Source organism: Monodon monoceros, unplaced genomic scaffold (genome assembly GCF_005190385.1).
Source record: "Monodon monoceros isolate NGI ecotype Baffin Bay Population unplaced genomic scaffold, NGI_Narwhal_1 Super_Scaffold_17, whole genome shotgun sequence".
In the NCBI taxonomy this organism is placed as follows: domain Eukaryota; kingdom Metazoa; phylum Chordata; class Mammalia; order Artiodactyla; family Monodontidae; genus Monodon; species Monodon monoceros.
Window position 1 is genome coordinate 20,295,603 of NW_021703773.1, and position 26,076 is coordinate 20,321,678.

General features: G+C 37.5%; 2 long non-coding RNA genes across 2 annotated transcripts; both read right to left on the bottom strand.

Moving 5' to 3' along the window:
* Nucleotides 1-494: 494 nt before the first annotated feature.
* Nucleotides 495-10,058, bottom strand: LOC114897459. The gene is made up of 3 exons (XR_003794138.1): nucleotides 9,853-10,058; nucleotides 9,113-9,156; nucleotides 495-596 (listed from the first exon to the last, which is right to left on the bottom strand). It is a non-coding gene; the product is annotated as an uncharacterized LOC114897459 (long non-coding RNA).
* A 2,535-nt stretch (nucleotides 10,059-12,593) lies between these two features.
* On the bottom strand, nucleotides 12,594-24,000 carry LOC114897458. The gene is made up of 6 exons (XR_003794137.1): nucleotides 23,901-24,000; nucleotides 22,439-22,506; nucleotides 19,099-19,229; nucleotides 18,232-18,401; nucleotides 13,935-14,019; nucleotides 12,594-13,496 (listed from the first exon to the last, which is right to left on the bottom strand). It is a non-coding gene; the product is annotated as an uncharacterized LOC114897458 (long non-coding RNA).
* Nucleotides 24,001-26,076: the final 2,076 nt, after the last annotated feature.

Consider the following 26,076-nt stretch of genomic DNA (forward strand, 5'->3'; position numbering starts at 1 on the left):
GGTGTCTAAAAATATGTAATTGGATTCAATGACTATTGTGCTGGAAAGGTGTTTTTCAGAAGTACTTCCTGGAGAGAAAAGACATAAGAGAAATTATATTTCGGCTGGCCTGGCAACATTATTTTCCACGCTGAGGACTGTGAATGTTTTATCTGGCTGTCATCCTATTGGCTTTGCTGAAAAATTTAACTCTTTGAACATATGTTAAGAACCGAGTGCCAAGGTAGCTGTTCAGTGTCTCCACCTCAGCTTCTAGTTGGCTGGCATTGCTGCGTATTAAAAAAAATAAGATATATTGCTGTGGAATACAGGGGAATATTTTCTTTATGGATAGAACCTTAATGGAAATGTGGAAAAGAGTCACTAATGTCTTAAAAAGTTTCTTTGCATTTAAGTTGCTTGAAATCTTCTTACCTTTCGCTCAGTGCTGTTGACTGGGGTTTTTACCGCCTGCTGTTGACAGGGTTTACCTTTTTGAAGGAAAGTCATTTTCTCGATAATTTTCTCAGTGGTTCTAATACCACTCATGATGAGTGATTAAACTTCACTTGGTCTTTTTCCTCTTTCTAATTCCACTCACAGACAGTTTTCCTTACCTGAAAGGGGAAAAAATTGTACCTTGATCTTTGAAACTATTTCATGGAGTTGCATATGCCCTCAACAAACTTCCCTACTTTGTACCCCTCATAGTTTTCTTGTCATTTGGGCTGGAAAATGATCCTATCATTTTCCAGCCCAAAGTCTGAAATAAAAGAACATATAGTTTCGATCAAAGGAAAAGGAGAGAGGCATCCTGCTGTAGCAAAGCAACTTTGACATTTTCCTTCTATTCAGAATGTTTGATTCATTCTTCCATTCATTTAATATCTAGTGAAATGTACTAGCTATAAGGTAGATAATTACATATTTCAGGTGTCATTACACATTTTAGGTGTAAGGATCTCTTAGACACATTCTCTGTCCTCAGACATTTAGATTCCAGTAGGTAAGAAAAGATATTTTTAGAATAACCTAAAGGCTGCAAGAGAAGTACCCATTAAGTGCTAAAACTGAAAAGACATATGGGAAGCATGAATCAGGGAGTTATTAATTTTATGAATCAGGGAGTTATTTTATGGGGAAAGTTCCATTTGATTTGGGACAGGAACACTGGTTGAATTTCCATGGGTGGAGATGGGGTGGGAGGAATTCAAACAAGGAAGAATGGTATAAACAAAATCGCTGACAAGGAACTGACCAATATACTTGTTTGTTTGTGTCACATGTTTCTCATGTAGGGAAGACAACGAAAGTTCCCCACACCGGTACTGCCTTTCATTTCTCATGTGTTCCTCCTAGTTCTATGCCTCAACAGGGCTCCATGGAAATGTGAACGCTTCCATGTGTCCCCCCACAAAGCTGTCTACTTAAACTGAAGTTTATGCCCAATCCATCAACCCTCAAGGTCTGAGAATTACACATATGTGATGAGGAAGTATACAAATGAATGTAGCCCCCAAATGAATTTTCAGAAGTAGAGACTCTCAGCAATGGAAAGGCAGTTGGGCCCGCTGAAAGCTTTTATGGGTTTTTTTTTTTTTTCCCTCTCTTACAACTACCCATACCCTGCTTAAATACCTCTAGTTGCATGGGACTCACTACTCTAAGAGCCCATTTTTCCTTCTGAAAACTCTACTACAAATTTATTTTTCACATGTTAAGTGGAAACCTGAACTTCTGCCCTCCAGTTCTTTTCTCCAGGAGGACTGCTCCCCGAAGCAGTCAGGCTGTGAGAAAATCCTCTTCTGCTAGGGATAAACTCTATTTTCCTTATGTAAATTACCTACAGGTTTCTCTATAGGGTGACACACATACACAATAATTCCTACTCTCCAACCCATGATTTGGAACGTTGGATGGATTATTTTGTGTATTTACTCCTAAATTCCAAAGACCTCAAAAATACTTGCTAAAATAAAGCTCTTACCATTAAGAATGAATCATGTGGAGAGAAAAGAATACAATCCACGCCCTTGGCAAAATAATAATAATGATAACGAAAATGATGATGATAATAATAATGGCTTTATAAACCTTTTAAAAATAAATTTACTTATTTTTATTTTATTTTTGGCTGTGTTGGGTCTTCGTTGCTGCGCGTGGGCTTTCTCTAGTTGCAGTGAGTGGGCTTCTCATCATGGTGGCTTCTCTTGTTGCTGAGCACGGGCTGTAGGCGTGCAGGCTTCAGTAGTTGGGGTTCATGGGCTCTAGAGCTCAAGCTCAGTAGTTGTGGCACATGGGCTATGTTGCTCCTTGGCATGTGGGATCTTCCTGGACCAGGGCTCGAACCCGTGTCCCCAGCATTGGCAGGTGGATTCTTAACCACTGCACCACCAGGGAAGCCCAACCTCTTTTCTTTATGACCCATTCTCTTAGGGAACCAAATAGCTTGGGTTTGTAGAGCCTTTGTTCCAGAATGTTTAAGACATGGCAATACAGTAATTCAGGAGGCAGGAGTGGCAGTGAATATTGTGTTTTCAGGGATTATTTACCACAGCCTGGCTGTGAGAGCCTATTTTGTGAAGAGATAATATTAGTTAGGACATTGGGGAAAACCACTGATTGTCAAAAGTACTGTTGAATCTTTTATAAAACCTAAGCTCGGAGACCAAAATCCAGAATGGTTCCAAGTTTTGCTTTGGCTACAGGAGCTTGTCTGCATCTCTAAATAAAACAAAAATAAACGTAACAGTTCTGTATTTCTCAATGTCTTGGTGAGTAATGCTTGTTTGTTGCCAGATATTTAGTCAAGCTGAGTCCTCCTATAGAAAGTCCAAAATGCTTTGGGTGCTTTTAAGACTGTGTCCCCAGCTGGCTAGTGAAATTCCTTTCTCTAAAGTTTCAGAGGAGTTCCTGGATACCAAATCTAATGGCCTCTTCTAAACCAATTCTCTCTATTTTTATAGAGTTATACAACCCCTCTTTGAAATTCTATCCTCCTCATAGATGTAAACATATCAAGAAGAGCTAGAAAAACACAGGGCTGCAATTCAGAGCTTGGATGCTTTGGAAACTAGTTGGCTGATGACATTTTTAGAACTCTTTTTACAAAAACTGATAAAGAAGAAGGCATGTCTCTCATTAAAATTATAGATTTGCTCTTCAAATTTTTCTCATTTGGAGTTTATTTTGTAATATGCTGTGAGGTAGGCTCAAAGTCATTTTTCTCTACATAGTCAATTTTTCTAATGTGATTTAACAAATACTCTATCCTTTACCACTGATTTTTCATGCCAGCTCAACATATACCACATTCTCATATTTAAAAGGATTTGCTGAACAATCTATTCTCAATTCAATTGCTCTATTTATCTTTTTCATGCTAATGCCATATTCTTTTAGTTAATATAGCTTTGTGACATCTTAATACAATAGTTTGGGTTTCTTTTTTCAGAATTGCCTTACCTAATTGTGAGCCTTTGATCTTCAATGTATTTTTTAGAATCAGCTTTTCAAATTCCCTGGTAAAATCTTGCTAGAATTTTAATTAGGAATATTGAATAATCAATTTCTACATTAATTTGGAGAGAATTGACAATAAAGTGGTGTTTCTTTCCACTTATTTTGATCTTTTTTAAAGTTCTTTAATAGAGTTTTTAAAGCGTGTGTGTGCATGCATGAGTATGAAGGTCTTATGCGTTCTCTGATAAGTTAAACTCAAGATATTCACATAAATGGTGTTTAATTTTGTATTATGTGTTAATTTGTTATTGTTGATGTAAAGAGGTGCTATGGATTTTTAGGTTGATTTAATTCTTGGAAATCTGCTGAATTCTTATTAACATAAATTATTTTCTGTGAAGCTTTTCTATGTAAGTGACTAGAGCACCTTCTAATAATAGTTTTTATCTCTTCACTTCTATTCTTATCTCTTGGTCCCTTTTTTAAAAGGTATTTTTATTTTTTGCACTGGCCAGAACCTCCAGCACCACCTTACCTATTTCAACCCTTAATTCAAATGTTTCCTTTTGATCCATTTATTTAAACTCGTAACTCCCACCCAGTACTCTCTTTCCCCATTCCTGTGTTATTTTTCTCCCGGTGCCTAGGAGAGTGCTCGGAGTATAGTGGGTGACAAACAAGTACCTGTTGAGTGAATAAATGTTGGACGGGAGGAGTGGTAGGGGGTATTCTTTCTTATTCCTTAAATTAAAAAAAAATGTATCTAACATATGAAAATTTCTATAAACATAGCTTTTTTATATAAAAAATGTTTTCTTCTAGTCCTAGGGTTCTAGTATGTTTATACTAAAAGTTTAACTTTATCAAATGATTTTTCAGCATCTATCACAAAAGAGGCAGCATAAAGAGTGATTAAAAACCTAGACCTGGACGCTGGATTCAGATTGCCTGTATTTGAATCTCAGCTTTGCCTCTAATTAGTGCAATGAACTTAACTGGCCTAAATAATCTCCTTCAGTTTCATCTTTAAAATGTGGATGATAATACTACCTACCTCATAATATTATTATGAAAATTAAATTAGTTAATATGTGTAAAGCCCTAGAACAGTGTCTGGTGCAGTATGAATGCTTTAATAAATGTTGTTAAATAAATACTATAATAATCATGGATTTTTTCTCCTGAATTCATTTTATGGCATTTTACTTTATAGGGTTTTTTATTATGAAAATCCTTACACTTAAAAAAAAAATCAGGCTTGATCTCATTGAATTCATTTTTTGCTATTCTATTGGATTTAATTACACACAGTTGTATTTAGGATATTTGCAACTTCTTTAGAAATGAAATTAACATAACTTTTTTTTCTGCAGAGCTGAATTTTTAAAAATATGATACTGGTCTCATGAAATGAATTGGGTAGTTTTCTGTCCTTCTATATTTTCTGAAACAACTCATGTAAGATACAGATCATCTATTTCTTGAATTTTTGGTAAAGCTTACTTATAGAACATTCTGGGCCTAGTTTTACTTGTGGGAGGAGAAGTAGTGAAAAAGTGCTTGAAAATGAAGGTTTCAAGAACTTTAACGCATATATATCCTATTTTGCTAAAATCTATTATTTTATAAATTATATCTAATTTTAATTCACTATAGTGAGAAAATATAATGTACATAAAGTCGTTTCTTTTATGGAGGCTCTATTTTGGCCTAGTACATACTCAATTTTAGGAATATTCACCTGTGCTCTTTTATTCTATGTGTGTTTGTGTTTGTTCACAATAAATTCTCTCTCCATATCTCTCTGTATGTATATTATGTATGTATGTACATATGTATGTAGAAAAATTTAAACTGTATTTTAAAATACTATAACCTTGTTTTTAATCTCATATTTTTCTGAGAGAAATTTTTTAAATACCTTTTGTTTTGTTTTTTTGTTTTTGTTTTTTTGCGGTACGCAGGCCTCTCACTGTTGTGGCCTCTCCCGTTGCGGAGCACAGGCTCCGGACGCGCAGGCTCAGTGGCCATGGCTCACGGGCCCAGCCACTCCACGGCATGTGGGATCTTCCCGTACCGGGGCACGAATCCGTGTCCCCTGCATCGGCAGGCGGACTCTCAACCACTGTGCCACCAGGGAAGCCCTAAATACCTTGTTTTTAATCTCATATTTTTTTGAGATAAATTTTTAAAATACCTAGTGGGATCTTATGCTAGTGATTTTAAAATCTAACGTGAAAGCACTATTATTTGATGTTAAACTCATTTATATTTATTCCAGGCACCGTTCTATTAAGGCAATTTTTTCAACACACACAAAAATGTATATGCACAAACACATACAGAGTTTTGCTTTATTTTTACTTTTTCTTCTGTCCTAGTGTCTGATATATTGAAATTTCTTCTACTGATTTAAAAGTTTATTTTCTATTTTTACTATTCTGGTGATTATTTGAATTTAGGCCTATATTTACCCAATAAATTCCTAAAGCTTCTCAATATTGTATATTCCCACTGATAACAACCTTATCATTCCTGATCTTCCTTATTCCTCTTCCTCTTCCAATATCCTTTGGAGTTTTAGTCCCAAAGCCTTTATTTAAGTTAAATTGACCCTTGAACAACATGGGGGTCAATGGAGTCAACCCTCTGTGCAATTGAAGATCCACATATAACTTACAGTTGGCCCACTGTATACGTGGTTCCTCCTTATCCTTTGTTCTGAATCCATGGATTCAACCAACTGTGGACTGTGTAGTACTGTAGTGGTTACTACTAAAAAAATCCTCGTAATAGTGGATCTGGACGTTCAAACTGGTGTTGTTCACGGGTCAACTGTAATTACTTATTTAGATTTACTAAATAAGATTTGATAAATTCTTTCTTGAACTTATTTCATTTCTTTTTCAGGAACTTCTTTTATCTTTAGCTACAGAATATTCCTACAAGACTTTTTTCAAATGGGGATCTGTTTCCTAAACTTTCGTCAAACTTTATATTATTTATATAATTATCTTTATTTCATCTCACATTCAAATGACAATTTGAGCTGCATATAAAATTTTAGATTGAAAGTTGCTTTCCTTCAACATCTTGATAGTATTATTCCATTGCCATCTTTTATCTAATATTGTTCATAACTGGAACAATCCAACATAGTATCGAGAATGTATAGATAAGATAAAATAGGAACTATGTTCAGAGGACAGAACTATATTCCCACAATCCGAAAGAGAGAATTCTTTGCAATAAATTGTTCAACTACTGCCTGAAATGTTTTGCCCTTGAAAACAGGGAATCTGCATCTCTATTCTTCAGATTCCTATTCCTAATATCTATAGAGAATTTATATGTAAGTCATAATAACGTGTAAAATTTTATATATACTATTAATAAAGAAAATAAAGCAAACTCTTTCAATATTCCCTATTAATTAGTGTTCTTGCTTTGATCTAAGAAAATTAATAAATATATAAATCAGAATACTCTTCATCAAGTTTTAATTCCAGGCTAATTTATTAACTAACCATTTCTTCATCCTTGTGGCTGCATACACTATTTACTTGCTACTTTAAAATAAATTTAATCAAGTCCACAAACTTAAGTTTTATTTTTGAAAGATATTATCAGCAGCTAAGAAATTGAAATAGTTCATTTCAGTGATTTCTATAAAATGTTTACCTGTATTCCCTTTGGTTTAGGTTTATTTGAAGGAAAAAGTGATATTTTGCAGTTTTAGATCATCTCTAAACACATCCAAAGTCTTCAGGAAATTTAAATCAGACAAGTTTAAAAGTTAAGTACAATACTAAAAATGTTAAAATTCTAAATAAGATACTTTTTTGTTTTTAGTAAATTTATATAATTGTTTTGATTATCCAAAAATGATATAAATAAGGACTAATTCATTTAATGAAACATTGGACTTTAATTTCCAGAGTCACATATTTTTGTTTATCATAGTGGGAGATGGTACCAGTCAGCTACAAACATGACCCCAAAGATTTTCACCTACTGGTATTTATACCTTCATGGAATGCCTCTCATTGAGTGTGGGTAGGACCTGTGACTTCTAACCAATAAAATATGACAAAGGTGATGGATGTCACTTTCATGATTATATTGTATTATGTAAGACTCTGTCATTGTAGATTGTGGGCCTGATGAAGTAAGTGGCTATGTTGGAGAAGCCCACATACAAGGAATTGTAGGCAGCATCTAGGACCTGAGGGCAGCCTCCAACTGACAGCCAGTGAAAAGCCAGGGAATGTGAGTCGGTCATTCACCCTCAAGAAGACGAATTCTGCCGGCAATCTGAATGAGCTTGGAAACAGATTCTTCCTTAATTAAGCCTCCAGATGTGCCCAGTCAACACCTTGAAAGTCTGAACAAAGGATTCAGACAAGCTGTGTCCAAACTCTGACCCACAGAAACTGTGAGATAATAAATGTATGTTGTCTTAAGTTGCTAAGTTTGTGTTAATTTCTTAGGCAATGATAGAAAATACACATATGATAGTACATAGATGTGATAAATGGAGGAGACTAAAGTTTGAGGTATTTTAATTGTTTACTTTTTTTAGCCTAGAGAATGCTAAACACAAAAGATATTGTTATGATCCAGTGAAATGAATACGATAATAGAAAATGTAGGCAACTCTGCAAATTGCTTATCCAAAATGAAAGTGAAATTAACTTTGTCTTAGGTGGACTTCAAAATTGGAAGGCAGAGAAGGCTGTTCACACATAGATAAAGAAGGCTCTTGATCATTGGTATTTGGCAAAAGCCACTTAAAATCAATTCATATATCAGAGACTGATGTAACAGTAAATATTGGGGAGTGGGCTGGGGAAAGGCTTTACCAAGACTTTCTCAGTAAAAGTCAGAAAGTTGTAAATTATAAAATAAGTTAATTTTACTTTTAATAAAAATAAGATTATAACATGTTAGTTCTAAGAATAAAATTAATCAAATGTTAGTAGATGGATTGGGCTTTTATTTTTTCTCATAATATTATATTATAGAGGTATAGGATTTCCTACTTCATTTATTATTCTGTAAAAGAATTCTTAGTTTTCATCAATTTTTCCCGTGATCTTTTAAAATTCTTTGATGGTTAAGTCATTCTATTTTACTTACCTATTATTCAGCAACTTTGTTTCCTTTCCTTTTCTTCAGTTATTAGCTTGTCTAGATGGATAGACTTTCATTTGTCATTGGGTTTGTTGTGATCTGAGCAGTTCTTTCATATCACTTTTATTGACTACATGAAATATTGCATCTTTTACAATAGTCACCCTTTTGTTTTGCAAAAGCTTTATATTATTTTCCATTATATTACTGAATATCTAACAATTTGAAAAACCACTCCCTGTCTCACGGCAAAGACAGATTGTAATATTAAACCTCAAATGTGAAATCTACAAGAGCAAGGATTTTGTCTGCTTTTTCTGTAACAGTCTCTTTCAAGATCTTAATGCAAAAACCTTAATTTCTACTTTGAAATCTACTCCACCTTCTATTTCTAGCCTCATTCAGCCCACAATTTCCTATCCTTTCTAACTCTAGTCCTCTGGAAAAATATACATAAGTAAGTCCATGATCTAGACTTCCTTATAGTACTTACAGTTGGTACCTTGGTACATTGGTACTTGGTAGAGTTGGTACTTACTTGGTACCTTCTTAAGAGTTTCAATCCATCTCATACAGTGAGCTCTATGAACCAAGAGAGAAGGAAAAGCTTCAATACTTTATTTTTAAGTGCTAACTAATAAAACCAAGAAGTGTATGTATATATTTATTTGTTGTCTTCTTATGGTTATAGGTCAGGTTTACCACATCTATAACTCTATCAACAAGATAAATCAATATAATGTATACGTTGAGTATAAAGTTATTCACCTTTCCTCTGCAATCTTCCCCTTTGTCCATTTCCACATTTGCTATCTTCTAGTATTTGACATGGTGCCTGGCACAAAACAGCTTCTTAATAAAGAGCTGTTAAGTAAAATAGTCAAATACTCTCAAGCAAGAAAACTAATAATAATTTTTATGTTTTAAAATACAGAATTATGCATAAATATCAGTTATAATAAATTTCTTCATGCCACTCCGAACAAATGCAAATTTAGGTGTAAAACAATGTCACCGAAAAGAGGAAGGATTCCAGGGAAAGTTTTGTACTTTACACTATGTGTTAAAGGAGGTTGATGTGATATAACTCTGTGGGGTTCGTTTGCATTTAGTAAGCAAGTGACAGGCATATACATGGAATCAATGTTTTGTTTTTTTTTTTAAATACGGGCATGAATAGACATGAATTTTTAGTGATCAAGTATGAGCAATGGCAAGGCAAACTTGATTACCACTGGCTCTGGGAAAAATCCAAGGCTTCCTAGTAGATAAACTTACAGTGTATATAGTTCATTAGTTTCGTTGATTAGAACACAGCAAGGCCCCAATCAGAAGCTGAATTCCTGTGGCAATCAAATCATCTTCACTCTATACCATGGCAAACTCTTAACTCCCAACAGTAAATCTGAGTTGTTGGTCTCAAGATGATCTGAATGAGAAGAGGGTGCAGTTTTAAACCTGTCAAATCAATCACAGCTGTAACAATTGCCATTCTGGGCTATGAAGACTTTTCTGCAATTACAGCTAATCCAAAAGACCAAAACAAAACATTAAATAATTTTTTAAGTAAGGTACTAGGGTAGGATTTTTACCATTGAACTGAAAATACATCCACCAAAGTGACATCTTTGTTAAAATCTAATTCTAACCCATTAGATTTGCTTTTAGGGTAATTAAAACAGACTCAGTTGTCATATACAAAATGGAAAGAGCAGCTACATTATTGACTATAAGACAAAATAAAGAATAATTTATATGAATAAATTGGATCCCAAGCCCAATTTATACAGAAAATTTCAATCCCGGAAAAGAGTTACAGTACAATGAGTCTTCTTCTCTTTAGCCTTCATGTAACATAATAATAAGGACATGAGTGGGTTTCCTTTGTTTTTTTTTCTTGTTGCTGTTGTTCTTTTTTTTAGCCAAACTGCAACTGGATTGTTCTCATCAGGTAATATAAAAAAGTTTATCCTGGTTATTTTGTTCAGAAGGAATAACATCACTTGTTGCCATTGGAAGTTCAATATGTTACAAATTTAGTATCACTGAGCCAAGAAAAGGCAATAATCTGACCAAATATTTGCCGTTGTGAGACTACTACTATTCTATCTTTTCCTGGAATATCGACAGGGACAACAAAGATTATTAAACTTTGTGACAAATATACAGCAACACAGAGCAACTTAATTCATTTCAAGAAATTTTGATTATAAAAAATCAGAAAGGCAAAAGAAAAAATATAATAAAATGTTAGAATAAAATTTAAATGTTTATAATAAAGTAGTTTAAAGAGTACTTATTGAAATTTAAAGCTTTACGGTTACATCACCAACATTTACATATTATATTTAAACACTGAATTTTTACAATAAAATATCTGATAAGTAATTGAATTATTTTCTACATAAATGTTTTGTTATAAGTGGGTGTGGGCTAAAATTTCAATCATTTCTGTTAAGAAATGAGTTTTGTTTCAAGTTAGCAAATGCATACCAGTCCTAGTAGAGTCTGTCACAACTCTTTTTTCTGGTCTGATCACACATTGCTTTTAGTTTTTAATGTCCCTTTAGTCTCTGTAATCTAGAATGGGGCTTCATTCTTTCTTTGTCTTTCATGGCTTTGATATTTTTGAAGAGTATAAGTCAGTTATTTTGTATGCTGTCCCTGATTTTGGGTGTGTCTGATGTTTTCTCATGACTAGACTCAGTTTATGCATTGCTAGCAGGTGTACAGACATAAGTGATGTCATACCCTCCACAGTGCATCATATCAAGAGACCCATAAATGGACACGTTTTAAAGAAGAAGTTTAACAACCATTCTGCCATCTTAATGAATAAGCAAGTTCCTCTTTTTCTATGAATGTTTCCATAATTTTTCATATTTGTAATTACAGAATGATATAATTTTTTAGTCTGCTTCCTTTTCCAACATTATAGCATTTTTATGTCTCTGTAGAACTTTATAATGTTATAATTATAATTTTCACGTAATAATTGCATAATATGCTGCTAAGCTGAAGTGTCATAATTTATTTTAACAGGTTGTCTATTTATTAAGCATTCAGGTTGTTTCAACTGCTTCACTATATTTTTTATTAAGTGGATAAAAACCATATATGTTGCACTGCTGATGAAGTTACTAGGTTTAACTGGACAAAAAATTGTGACAAAATATTATGCTAACATAAGTGAAATTCTATATTCTCAAGTCTTCAGCAATAGCCCCCCTTTTCTCAACCAACAGACTTACAAATGGGAGCTTTGCAACAAGCAGGATCGGGCAGAGAATAAGGGTGGGACTGACATGTATTCATTCCCAACCCTAGAAAATAATTTTAAATGTAGGCTACATTATTTTTTTGATGGACTACAGAATAGCTTTGTATACAAATGTGCTTGGGGGGAAATATAATTTAAATTGGCTTAAATATGCTTAAAATTATTTTTTTATAAAGAACTCATTATGGAAAGTTTAGATATATACCTGGGAATTTTACTTGTGCTTTCTCCAACTTTTACACTAGAAAAGAAAATGTCTTAGAGAAGTTTTTGCATACTTACACAGGTGGAGAGAGAACGATGTTTTACATACGGCAGTTATTGTGAATGCAACCAGAATGCTGTCAGGTGATCAGAAATAGTATGCTGATATTCTGTAGTGAAGCCTTACAGATCCTCCATACAATATGAGATTTTCCATTAGTGCCAGCAGTGAGCCATTTGGAAGATTTCAGAAATTAAACCTTGCATCAGAATGCCAAGCATCTTAATGCAGTGCCAGACTCCCAGGACAGAAGGTTGGAGGGAAAGAAGAAAGGAAGAGAGAAGGACGCTATTGGTGATCTCTTCTTAGGCTGCGCAGTTGCCTAGGTTCACAGAAATTAATTGACTGCATTTCCAAATGGTGTCCAACCACGAGCTTGCAAAAGAGCCTATCAGAGAGCCATCTGCTGAGTGGGAGGGAAAGAATTCGCATAGCTCTTGCTGGTTATATCACTGCTTAATTTGACTCTTCCCTGTATCTAGTCAACTCATAATTATCTGCTCTAATGGGTCTCAGAGGGAGGGATGGGAACGGGTAGCTGTGACACAGATAATACTGAAGAGCAAAGACAGCAAAATATTTTCTATTAGGCTTTTGCATATATCATATGCTTAAGAAGGAAGTATGTTGATCTTTCTAATTATGTTTTGCTTAGACTAAATTTTCTTTTTTTAATTCCCATGCCAATGTAAAAGCTATTTCATGTTACATGGATAGTAGGGGAAAGCAGCCTAGGTTTTAAAATCTTCAAGGGAAAATTCCTGAAATTGGTAAACTGCAAACCTGAAACATGTTTTTCTGAAAATGTGGCCTCTCCGGTGTTCCCGTGCCTCAGTTCAAGCCTTCATTGCCTCTTTTTTTTTTTTTTTTTTGTGGTACGCGGGCCTCTCACCGTTGTGGCCTCTCCCGTTGTGGAGCACAGGCTCCGGACGCGCAGGCTCAGCGGCCACAGCTCACGGGCCTAGCCGCCCCGCGGCATGTGAGATCTTCCCGCACCGGGGCACGAGCTCGTGTCCCCTGCATTGGCAAGCGGACTCTCAACCACTGCGCCACCAGGGAAGCCCCTTCATTGCCTCTTAACCGGACTCCCCATTACTGCAGTCCAAAGGGAGCACAGTGGCCGTGGAAGGGAGTGGTGCTGAGTTAACACCACTGTCCTGACTGACCCGGAGTTTAGGTGCTGGGGTTGGAGGGGAGTGTTCCCTTGCTCATCAGCACTAACTCCTCAAGGATTCCATACTCTGTACCCAAGGGCCTATGAGTACTTTAACCTACTGAAAGAAAAAGTCCAGATAGTGCAGTGCAAATGGCAAATTTCTGCTCCAGTGATGCACAGACAGGTAGATCCAGGTAACGCCATGTCAATGGATGGCCTTCCTAAGAGCAATGAGAATAGACAGCGTGGCTTCTCAGCACGGGTGAGCTGTGCTGCTCAGTACCTGGGGTTGATGTTCTTGGGCTTTGCCTTCGCTCAATGGAACTGGAGACAGCTGTGCTTGATTCTCTGCTCCAAGTCCATTTGTCTGTATGTGGCCAACCACCCACCCGGCTTCCCCACCCCAACAATCACTCCTGTTTGGCGATCAGGCACCCAAACAATCACCTCTACAACCACCGCATTCCCACAGTCAGGCACCCTCTGTGGCCCTGCCCTCCTCCAAAATACCAATCCATCCAAGTCTCCTCTCCTAGGATACCTCATCTCAGTGGAAGTGACTCTTACTGTGTACTCCTGCCCTTATTCCAGTTTAAAGTTTTAAAAAACTTTAGTCCTTGCCTTAATAAGGTCCTGCTGTTGAGTCTCAAGATTCTTACCTTCTTTCCATAAAATACATCCTTTGCAAAGGAACTTGTTTTGTCTTTCAAAAGTATTGATGGGAGGGTTGGTGAACTTCAAAAACTATTTTGGAGAAAAAGAAACACCAAATTTTACTTTTTTGCCTCTTTGCATTTCTGGTACACCAACCCAAACTCTCCTCTGGCAGGCAGTTGGCTATCGCTCATCATCTAGTAGACAGGAGGTCACTTACAAGAAAATTTAGAAAGAAAAGCATGGGTATAAATATGTAATCTGTTATTTCAGTAGAGGGATTGTTCTAGAACAGATCTCTCTATGCTGTTCTCCTGTTTAAAACCCTCTGGTGACCTAGTATTCATGGCATTAAAACTGCATGTCTTATAGCTGCAAAATTTCCAACTGGTCTTTCTAGTTTCATTTGTGTCACTCCCCTACTAGGCCAAACACAAAAATCTATTTTCCATTCTCCAAAGGTGTCATGTGTTCAAGTTAATATACTTTTAGGATAGTGTCAGTGTTAAAAGAAGATGGGCTTGTAGCCTGAATATAGGCTCCAGGGCCACATCCACCAACACACTGTTTTGGTCAAGCATCTAAAACTTTATTATCCTTGAAAAAGGCAAAACTGAACACTACCACTCACCCTGCCTTTTTGGTCTATTTCTTTATGAATTCAAAAAGACAAGGCTGTCCCTGAAAATTGCATAATACTAAAGTGCTGCCCACATTTTTCTGTGGATGTATAGTTCCCTGGGCTTGTGGTCATAATTAACGTGGATGAGAAGGATTACTACATTTCTCTTCTCCATGCCCCTTCCCTACGCCAAAGGGAAGGTGATTTTTATTACAGATAAATTCATATTTTTTCCTTTCGTTTTTATTTTATTTATTAATTGGCCTACAATATTATGTTAGGTTCAGGTTACTACATAGTGATTCAATATTTTTGTGCATTACAAAATGATCACCACGACCCCTAGGTCCGTCCTATTGCTGCAAATGGCAAGATTCTTTTTTATTTAATGGCTGAGTAATATTTCTTCCTTTTACTCCTCACATATTAGAAAAGCCTGTTGGCTTCTCTCCAAACTATATTCAAAATTGACCACATCTCCACCACTGCCCCTCCAGTCCCCTGGACCCCAGCAGAGCTAAATGAGCTCCTTTTCACTCCATTGACCCTTTAAGGTCTTCCTCACAAAGGAGTCAGAGTGATCCAGTTAAAATGTGAGTTATATTACATCACCTGTCACTGAGCACCCTTTAATAGCTCCCTCCCATCACACTATAAATCAAATCAAATCAAATCAAATCCCATGCCGTAACTCATCCTACAATGTGCTACCTGATCTGTCCTGCCACCTTTTCAGTCTCATCTTCTACTTCATTTCCTGCCATTTCCCCCTGCTCATAGCACTCCAGCATCAGACCAGCCACTTTATTTTTCCTCAAAACACCAAGCCCTGCCGTGGGCCATTTTCAATTGTCTAGAACCTTCCTCCAAAACTTCTTATACAATAGGATTTACTTACTTGTCATGCTCATTGCTCATTTTTTATTTCCCACCAGTAGAAAGTAAGCTCCCCAAGGGCAGAGTTCCTCGCTTTATTTACTGGTATATCATAAGTAGCTAGCTAAGTAGCTCAACACATTTTTGGTGCTTCTTAAGGATTGGTAGTTGAATGAAAAAATATTGGTTCTTATTGTTGATATTATCAATAACACAAGCTACGCTTAACTCTACACACATACACAACAGTCACACAGCTCCATTTCTTTTCAGCATCAAACAAAGGACAACCATCACAGATTTAACATTTTTGAACATCAGTCTTGTAAGGTAAGAATGGAAGAAAAAAATGATAAAGTTAATTACTTTTGTACTGGGTTAGTCAGTCAGGCTTATGTAATTAAGGTTTCTCAAAAATGTTCTCCTTTTCTAATAAATGATGAAGTCTAATATTTACATTTCAGGCTTTGTTTCCACAATAATCCAACTGAATATTTATCATCAGTATTCAGTGAATGTTTTATAGAAAAGTAATAAAAAAAATGCCTGCTTAGACATTTCAGAAAGCCATTTCTATATGACTAAAATTACAAGCTCTTGGGGACTCAATGAAATGAATGTGATTTTATCTATTACTGGTCCAAAGAGGGCCGGTTTGTTACGTGGAGTTTTTGCTCACTCTCCTGAGGCATTCTGGTTTGGCATTTTTCGTTCAGAATATTCAGATGAGTCCATTCGAGACCATGTAGGTTACATTTTTGATTATGAAACTGCAGACCAAGTAAGCAGAAGAGTTGACAGCATGGGGACACTTTAATGATAATTCCTGCCCATGTTAGCCATCACTGCAACAATGTTCAACTGTGTAATCAGTTATAATTTAATTCAGTTCAGGGTTAATATCGAAGTCTGAGCATTTCTCTAGTGCAACACTGTTGAGGATTAGCCAAAGCTGGATTCTAAGTTCAGAGACCAGGAGCAACAGAGGAGAGAGAGGGAGGATGAGAAAGGACTGCCAAGATAAAGGCTGGCTCGCGTGGGTATGTCTGCTTTATCCCCTTCACGTTTATAAAATTCTGGAAGACCAGTTTATTTTGGAAAATTAATCTTTAGTATACATCACATTTTGCAAAAAAAATGGTTTATATAAAAATGTCTGTACTAAAGTGGCCATGGTGTACATTATAAGTGCGTATATATTATATAAGGCATAAGGAGAGAAATAAAATCTGCTTCACACTTCTTCGCTTGGGCAAATTCCAACAACCACCCAGCTGAGCAATAGGCTATTTGAGCTCTGCTTTGTTTTGCTCCTTTTGGAAGCAGTGAAATTTGTATGATTAAGATATAGAGAAGCCCTCTATATCAGGTGGTCATGTGCTAAAGTAAGCACCACTGTTCTACATTAGTTAGTAATTCCTATGGGTTTTGTTTCATTAAGTGGGAAGCCATCCTTAATATAAAGCAGAGAAAAGCATCAATGTCACCTGCTCACCTTGGTTGAAAGAATACAAGCCCTGGATTATGTTGCTTGGGTTCAAATCCCATCTCTGCCACTGACTAACTAGACAAGTTTGGGCATGTTACTTAACCTTTCTCTGCCTCTAGATTTTCTCTGTAAGGATAGTAATAACGCCTTCCTTAAAGGATATCTTAGGATTTAACTTAAATAGTGCTGTAGTAGTCTGCTTAGGCTGCCCCAACAAAATACTGCAGCCCAGTAGCTTAAACAACAGACGCTTATTTTCTCACAGTTCTGGAGGCTGGAAGCCCCAGATCAACATGCTGGCACAGCTGGTTTCCGGGGAGGACTTTCTTCCTGGCTTGCGGACAGCAGCCTTCTTGCTGTGACCTCTTCTCTGTGTACAGGCACTCCTGGGGTGACTTCCTCTTCTTAGAAGGACACCAGTCTTACTGAACTAGGGCTCCATTCTTATGAGCTCATTTAACCTTAATTACTTCCTTAGTGGCCCTGCTCCAAATACAGTCACAGTAGGGGTTTAGGGCTTCAACATATGAACTTTGGGAGGACACAATTCAGTCCAGAGCAACTACAAATTCAGTGCCTGACACATAGTAACTTCACAATAAACACCGGCTCTTATTATGTGATATACTTTTACTCTTTTCTCAGATGTGTATATGACTCCTACTTTCAACATTCGTCACTTTGGCTGGTTAAAAAATCCAGTTTATAAGTAGAGGCAAATTTACACGAGTAATCCCCAATGAATGCATTTATTTAAAATGACAGTGTAGTTTTGTTTCTAGTGGGATGATCTGAATGCAGACATATACACCTTACCCATTAATTTATGTAATTTTGTAAAAGGCACTTGACTGTAATCTTGTACAGTACGTCATTGCTCAATGTCAGCAGACTATAGTCTGTGGGCCAGCGCTAGGTCTGTGGCTTGCTTTTTTTATACACCATGTGAGCTAAGGATGTTTTTTACATTTTTAAAGTGTGGCAAAACACACACACACACACACACACAAAAGAAGACTATGTGACTGACACTTTACGGGGTTCACGAAGTTGAAAATAGTTACTATCTGGCCCTCTACTGAAAGGGATCACTGCCTCTGCTACATGGAAGGAGTTTAATTTGAGCTCTTCAAATACAACCATTTCTCATCATGCAAATGCCTCGGCTTCACCTCGGCTTTTCTCTATCCTGAGCAAGGTTTTACTAGCTACCCCCAACATTTTCTCTTTATCTTCTTTATTTGGGGGAGAAGTAGTTCTACAGTCTCTGGCCTGTCTCACCAACTTCTGAGAAATGTGCTAAGTATAGTTTCACCTTTTCCTGGTTCCTGGGACCCGCTGATGGCCTCAGACGTGAGTAAGGATCATGGTGTTTTTGAGCTGCTTTTTCTATTTGATACCTCTTACGGTCAGGAAGGATCTCTCATTTCTTGCTGTTGTTGTTCTGTGCCTCTTTAAAATCTCCTGCTTTCCATCTGCTGTGGGCTGGGAAAAGAAGGAGAAAAAAGAAATCATGATTGAAGAATACTTTGTATCTATCAGGTTTCATTAGATTCTTTTCATATGTTAGGTTCTTTAATTCTCATAACATAACTTTATGGTTAGATGCCATTATTTCTGCTTTACAGATGAAGAAAATGAGCCTCAGTCAGCTTCAGAAGGGTTAATTTACTTGAATTCAAGCCCAGTCCTTCTGGCTCCAGAATTTAAGTCCTTTCATCAAAGAAACCAAAAAACCTGGCTGACTTGAATTGTAAGTAACATAAGGGCAAACAGACTAAAATGATGCTTTCATAAATAAAGTGCCCAGTGCTGAAGTGTCCTGAGACTTCTGTTTTGTTTTGCTCTTCACTCTTAGCTGTGTTACAGATAATTCAGTTGTCTGACAAACAACTTCCAAATTAGTGAGGTGTTGTGATGACACTTCCCTTGTTCAAATATATCCTTTGAGACCATTAATTCAATACACTCATTCAAAGGTAAATATTGAGAAAGTGTGTGTACTTATAACCCTAGAGAACGTCCAAAAATGAGTATGGTTATGGAATTATGGCTCATTTATAGTGTTATGCACATAACTCTCTCTTTATAGGTATGAATGTATGCGAACACACACACACACACACACACACACTTATTCAGGCATGCACCTTGGAGACCCAACTAGAACATTTCTGCTCACTTCTGTTTTACTCTTCCAGCCTTTCCCCCAAGGCAGGTTTTAAGTTAAACTCCTGGGATGCATCTGACGTCCACTCTTCCTCCAAGCCTCCTTCCTATACAGCGTAGGTCCTTGTACATAACTCTGCCTGCCTGAAACAAACAGGAGAAACTGAATCATTATGAAGATTCATGTTCACTGAGAAAGCAGAAACCCAAAGTATAGGATTTAATAAACAAATTGTTTTGGAGATCTTTTTAATTACCTAATACCAGACTCTAAAATATTTCAATTTCTATATCATTATTACATAAATGCTATATATGATTGTCTTTGCACAATAACAAATACTTGAATAACAAGAGAAAGAGCAACATCAGTACCATATCAAGTTAACCATGAGGTTTAGCTTCAGGCAGAGTCTGACAGTCTCACCAGAGCAGGGAAGAAATTCTGGGCTTTAAGGGATTAGAGATATAAGGCGACTGTAATGGCACACTCGGTTTTTCTTCCCAAAGTTTTTGAAAAGCAGCTCACAATGGAAAGTATGAGATATTTACTGAGATGGAAATTTACTTTAGTTCTCTTTGCATATTTCTTTCCCTGTGACAAGCAGGTGGGTCTCACTGTTCTCTCCTGTCACAGGGAAGGATTGAACTCCAGATGGAAAACAGAAGGTGGTTAAAATCACTCCTTTCCTGGAATTTGGGTTCCAAAAGCCCAAGCTCTTTTAGAGTGCTTTGCTAAGGGGAGCAAGTAGGATGGGAGGTAGTCTGAACACCTAAGAGGAAGGAGAGAAGATTCCCTTATAGAGAGGCATAAAAATCGCTGGATTCCCCAAACAAGAGTGACCTCTGCCTCACCCCAAGAGTACCTGCAGAGAGGTGAAAAGCCTTCACAGAAGAATGGCTGCATGTCCTCCAGAGGAGGATGAACTCTATGGACTGTGTCTTGGAGCATCAAGAAAATTCCTAAGTTGGCTACATGAAAGGTCCCACTGGTTGGGACTAACAGGATACTGGGTGTCACATCACCATGCTGGCCTAAAGATAAGAGAGTCGTTTTCCCAATTTCTGGATACCTCAAGACATGCTCATATTCTTGTGGAACCTGGAGAAGGAGAGAGGCCTCCAGGAATAACTGAGATGGAGTTTCAAAGGCAAATTTATTTTGAATTAAAAACAATAAAGAACTATGGTCCAACTTCTGTTGCTGGGTTTGTGGACAAAAGTTTCACACAAGTACGTCCCAAAGGGAATTCTCTCCACACATTCAAATCACAGGGCTCTCCCAGCCTCTGCTGGAGCTGGTGCTGCGGTGAACTGGGCCACCATTATTTATGCCAAAAAGGCCACTGCTGCCTGAGCGACGCAGTTCAGCGTGAGTGGCCCCCGGTCTGCAGTGATCTCTGCCTGGCATGACGAAACACCACCTTCTCTTCTGTGTCTTCCATCTCCCCTGTTACAACTTCAGTGTGACTGTCAAGGGGACCCTTTAGTATCGTTATCAGCCCTTAACTCTAAGTACACAAAAAACTTTTCTAGCTTTTCCTGGTCTTTTAAATAACACCGCAAACAAAAACCAGGACTCGGGCTTCCCTGGTGGCAGAGTGGTTGAAAGTCCGCCTGCCGATGCAGGGGACACGGGTTCGTGCCCCAGTCCGGGAAGATCCCACATGCCACGGAGCGGCTAGGCCCATGAGCCATGGCCGCTGAGCCTGCGCGTCCGGAGCCTGTGCTCCGCGGCGAGAGAGGCCCGCCGTACCGCAAAAAACCAAACAAACAAACAAACCAGGACTCACTTTCCCCACAGCAGAGCAGCAGTGCCTCAGGCAGGATTCTGCGAGCGGCTGACTCTTTTCTCTGTCCGTGATACATCTTTCAGGGCTCCTCTTCCCACGGTCTCATCCCTCAGCTGCCCTGGGCTACCTTTCCCAGCAGCTCCCCACCCCTGAATTTTCTGCAACTCACTTCTCAGAACAACTTTCTTTGCCGAGTCTAATTTCTTTAGGACTTTATCCTAGGACAGGAAGAAAACTGAAGAGTAAAAAAGGGAGGAAACAAGAATCCTAAGGTTCCAAATGCCAGAAACGCAAATTGAAAAATACTTCATTAGTTCATGGACTCCAAAGAATATGTTTATTAAAAATGAGAAGAAGGGAAGGGATAAAATTAGGCTATAGGACATCCACCACCTCTTGCCTCTGCTTCAGTCTCTTTTACATGAAAGTAGCTTTTTCTTATGAGAGAGACTTGGCCTTATGACCACTAACAGCTCCTGAATTGTATGTGTTATAACTTCCCAAACTAAAAGGGGAATGGATCTTTTAGTTTCAGTAAAGTACACACACACACACACACACACACAAAAACACAACCCAAACAAATAAAAAACTCAGAAAGGGTTTCTAATTGGCTTGGTTTGGGTCACATATCCATTCATATACCAATTAACTGTGACCAGAGGAAAAAGAATGATAACTGGCCAGTTTGGATCATGGTGGATCTTGTAAGAACACAGAATCTCCCAGTTTAGCACACGGAAGTATTTTCTAGGAAAATAAGAGTTCCTAGAAGATAAGAGCATAACTATCTCTATGGTAATATTTTGGGGTGTCTAGTGGGCCAGACACTAGAACAGATGTTTGCACGTTATTAAAAGGATCAGGAAAAGCCAGAAAATATTTTGTGTGTCAATTTAGAGTTAAGGGCTGATAACGATACTAAAGGGTCCCCTTTACAGTCACACTGAAGTTGTAACAGGGGAGATGGAAGACACAGAAGAGAAGGTGGTGTTTCGTCATGCCAGGCAGAGGAGATCACTGTAGACCGGGGGCCACTCACACTGAACTGCGTCACTCAGGCAGCAGTGGCCTTCTTGACATAAATAATGGTGGCCCAGTTCACCGCAGCACCAGCCCCAGGAGAGGCTGGGAGAGCCCTGTGATTTGAATGTGTGGAGAGAATTCCCTTTGGAATGTACTTGTGTGAAACTTTTGTCCACAAACCCAGCAACAGAAGTTGGACCACAGTTCTTTATTGTTTTTAATTCAAAATAAATTTGCCTTTGAAACTCCATCTCAGTTATTCCTGGAGGCCTCTCTCCTTCTCCAGGTTCCACAAGAATATGAGCATGTCTTGAGGTATCTAGAAATTGGGGAAACGACTCTCTTATCTTTAGGTCAGCATGGTGATGTGACACCCAGTATCCTGTTAGTCCCAACCAGTGGGACCCTTCATGTAGCCAACTTAGGAACTTTCCATTGCTTTGAAGGCCAAAGACACTTCTGTAAGTAAATAACAGGATTGAAGGACTCAGATTCAACCATAATCACAAGATTACTTCTAAAAGCATTACTTACATATTGATCTTCTTTTCCTATTTATAAACTTATATCTGGTCAAGGAAATGAGTGGAAAATCCAGAAGACTGTGGAGAAAATAAACATTAACACTTGTAATATGTATTCTTTGAAAGATTTTCCTCTACCTAGATTGCTTTTATGTACAGAGGTTATATTCAAAACACTGAATCACCAGCACAGCTGCATAGCTCACCAACCAGTCAGAACAAAGCTGGGTGATAATGAATAAGGATCTTGAACCCTCCTTCCAAATCCCTGTCCCAGGCTTTAGCTCATAGTTACTTTATCTTGAGGAGGTCCAGGGTTGCCATATTTGGGAGAAGCCCTGTGTATGGTGGTGGTGGTGGGAGGGGTCTTGGTGCAGTGGCTATTTACCAACAGATATAGAGGTCCTTTGACAGTTTAACAACTGGTATGGCTGTATGGCCATCTGTACCAGTACATACGGATGGAGTTATTAGCCTGGGACATGTCATAATTCCTTACAGTTTGTGTTTTCTTCACTTAGCAAAATCTAGTGAACATTTTCCTATGGCAAAATATATACCTATACGTGAGAACTTTCTAACTCATCTTTGGTGATGAGCTGTAAACATGCCAAGATAATGATCCCTTAGTCTTTTGCAGTGGCTATGTGGGCATGTACCACCAGCTTCCAGAACCAGTCACCTCAAGCCAACTCTACTGTTTACCCCAGTATGTCATAAAAATACTGTCATTTTCTCCATGTGTCATGATGTGAAAGGGTTGGGAAGAACTGTTCTACAACATGGCTTTTAACAGGAACATATCCCATTATATGGCTATAATATGGTTAACTTAACCAACCTGCTATTAGTGGATTTTCATCTTGTTTCTCTTTTTTCCCAGTATTTTATTTTATTCCTAGAGGACATGGTTATACTTATGTCTGGTTATTTTTAAATATTTTATTTATGTATGTATGTATCTATTTATTTATTTTGGCCGTGCTGCGCAGCATATGGGATCTTAGTTCCCCGACCAGGGATCGAACCCAGGCCCTTGGCAGTGAGAGTGCAAAGTCCTAACCACTGGACCGCCAGGGAATTCCCTATATGGTTATTTTTTAAGACAAGTTCCAGAAAGAAGAATTTTGATATATTGGGTTCTATTTAAGACTTGGACACAAAGTATAAAATTTCCCTGCCTTTCTATGAGTTCCTAAGAATACAGGTTCTAGATCTAGATTGTCAGCGTGTGCATCCCTGTTTCATCACCTTATTAGATGTATGACTCGGTGACTCTGTGCCTTAGTCTCCTTGATGAAAATGGAATTAATCACAATATTTTCCTCACTGGATTGTTGTGAGGACCAATGAGTTAATATATATGGGGCACTTAGAACAATCCCTGGCTCATTGTTATTCATTAAATATTAGCGATTTTCTTTAGTAGTAGTAGTTTTTGTTAATTTTAAAGTTTTACAATTTTCACTCACCTTAGAAATATATAAGAGTATGTTTTCTTGGGAATCCTCCTACACTGTCGGTGGGAATGTAATTTGGTGCGGCCACTATGGAAAACAATATGGAGGTTCCTCAAAAAACCAAAAGTTGCCATATGATCCAGCAATCCCACTCCTGGGCATATTTTCGTAGAGAACTCTAATTCGAAAAGATACATGCACCTCAATGTTCATAGCAGCACTATTTACAATAGCCAAGACATGGAAGCAACCTAAATGTCCATTGACAGATGAATGGATAAAGGAGATGTAATATACATACATATATATATATCTACAATGGAATAGTACTCAGCCATAAAAAAGAATGAAATAATGCCATTTGCAGCAACAGGGATGGACCTAGAGATTACCATACTAAGTGAAGTAAGAAAAAGACAGATACCATATGTTATCACTTATATGTGCAATATAAAATACCATACAAATGAACTTATTTACAAACTAGAAATAGACTCAGACATAGAAAACAAACATATGGTTACCAAGCAGGAAAGAGGGTGGGGGGATAAATTAGGAATTTGGGATTAGCAGATACAAACTACTATATACAAAATAGATAAAAAACAAGGTCCTACTTTATAGCACAGGGCACTACATTCAATATCTTGTAGTAAACCATAATGAAAAAGAATACGAGAAAGAATATATATATGTAACTAAATCACTTTGCTGTACACCAGAAACTGAATCACTTTGCTGTATACCAGAAACTTTACAACATTCTAAATCAACTATACTTCAATTAAAAATATTTTTTAAAGAATATCTTTTCTCCCACAATCCCAAAGGAACTGTGAATTAAATTCTTTATAATTAGTTCTATAATATCAATATAACTTGCTTTTAGAAAAATGCAAAATTACAAAATTGAGATTTATGAGATTACAAATCTTTGGTAGACATATGTTTTGTGTTTTGCTCACTTTCTATAAGTTTGTTTGGCCAATTCAGGGATTTTTTAAACATGGAAAACTTTCTGGGAGCCCTAGGCACCTATTACCCCATTCTGGGTAAAATGAAAAATAGAAATGCCAAAGCAATCAGAGCCTCACAGCCGGATGCTCTCTAGACAGAGAGTTTTACAATCTTGGCTGCCCACTGTAATCACCTGGGACATTTTAAAAGGCACTCATGACTGGACCACACCCCCAGAGATTGTAATTTAATTGGTCTGATTTAATTACCTGGCATAGGGAGGGTTCAAAGCTCCCCAGGTGATCCTAATGTGCAGCCAAGACTGGAAATCACGGTGTAGGTGGGTACCAATTAATTCAGGATCATTTGGGTGTGTCTGTGGGGCTGCGCGCTGGAGAGAATGACTTTCGTAATCAGTCAACTCTCCAGGCCAACTGAGTCACTTGCCACCAGGTAAGCTGGCTACAGAGCCTTCTTAAACTGGAACAAAAACATCCAATTCAGCTGGACGTTGCAATATCTTGAAATTTTTTGCTCTGGACGGTTACTTTCACTTTCAAAATTTTATTTTTCTTAAAAATCATCCCAAATGTTATCCCTGCATTTGGTGGTGGGAAAGATCACAACATAACAGATATTTCATGTTCTTGACTATGTTTCTTCTGCGTTTTGTTGCTACTGATGAAGCAAGCAATCACAAAAAGATTAATTGCACACGAAACAGCCTGGATAACATGCACCCTGGGTACAATGGCTTTGCTCTTTAGTCTGCTTTGAGTGTAAGTGTCTTGAAATTCAGTATTTTAAGGAAAGAGTACTTCACTTGGACTACAAACTATAAACTGAAATTGTCCTTGAACTGGGAATATTCAACCACAATGTGATTTCAATGGAAAGATTTAAGAGCAGCTTCAAAGAAGTCAGAAACCTAAGGACGAGAAGATGCTGATGTGTTAGGAAAGTCTACAATATTTGCTTCTGTGGTTTTGAAGATGTAAATAGAAACAGCTATGGCAAAGAACTTCTATAATTAGGTTTCATCCTGCTTCCAAAAGTTGCTTCTTACAGAGCTTTTAATAGTATGTGCAAACCACTGTTTAAAACTCTGGGTTTGAATTTCCTGCCACTTTAATGAAAAAATTAGTATTTTCAAGCTTTGGGGGTTTTTCTAAAGTCATGCGCTAAACAAGTAGAAGTCCTCTGTTGCCTAAAGGTTTTGGTGGAGGGGGGA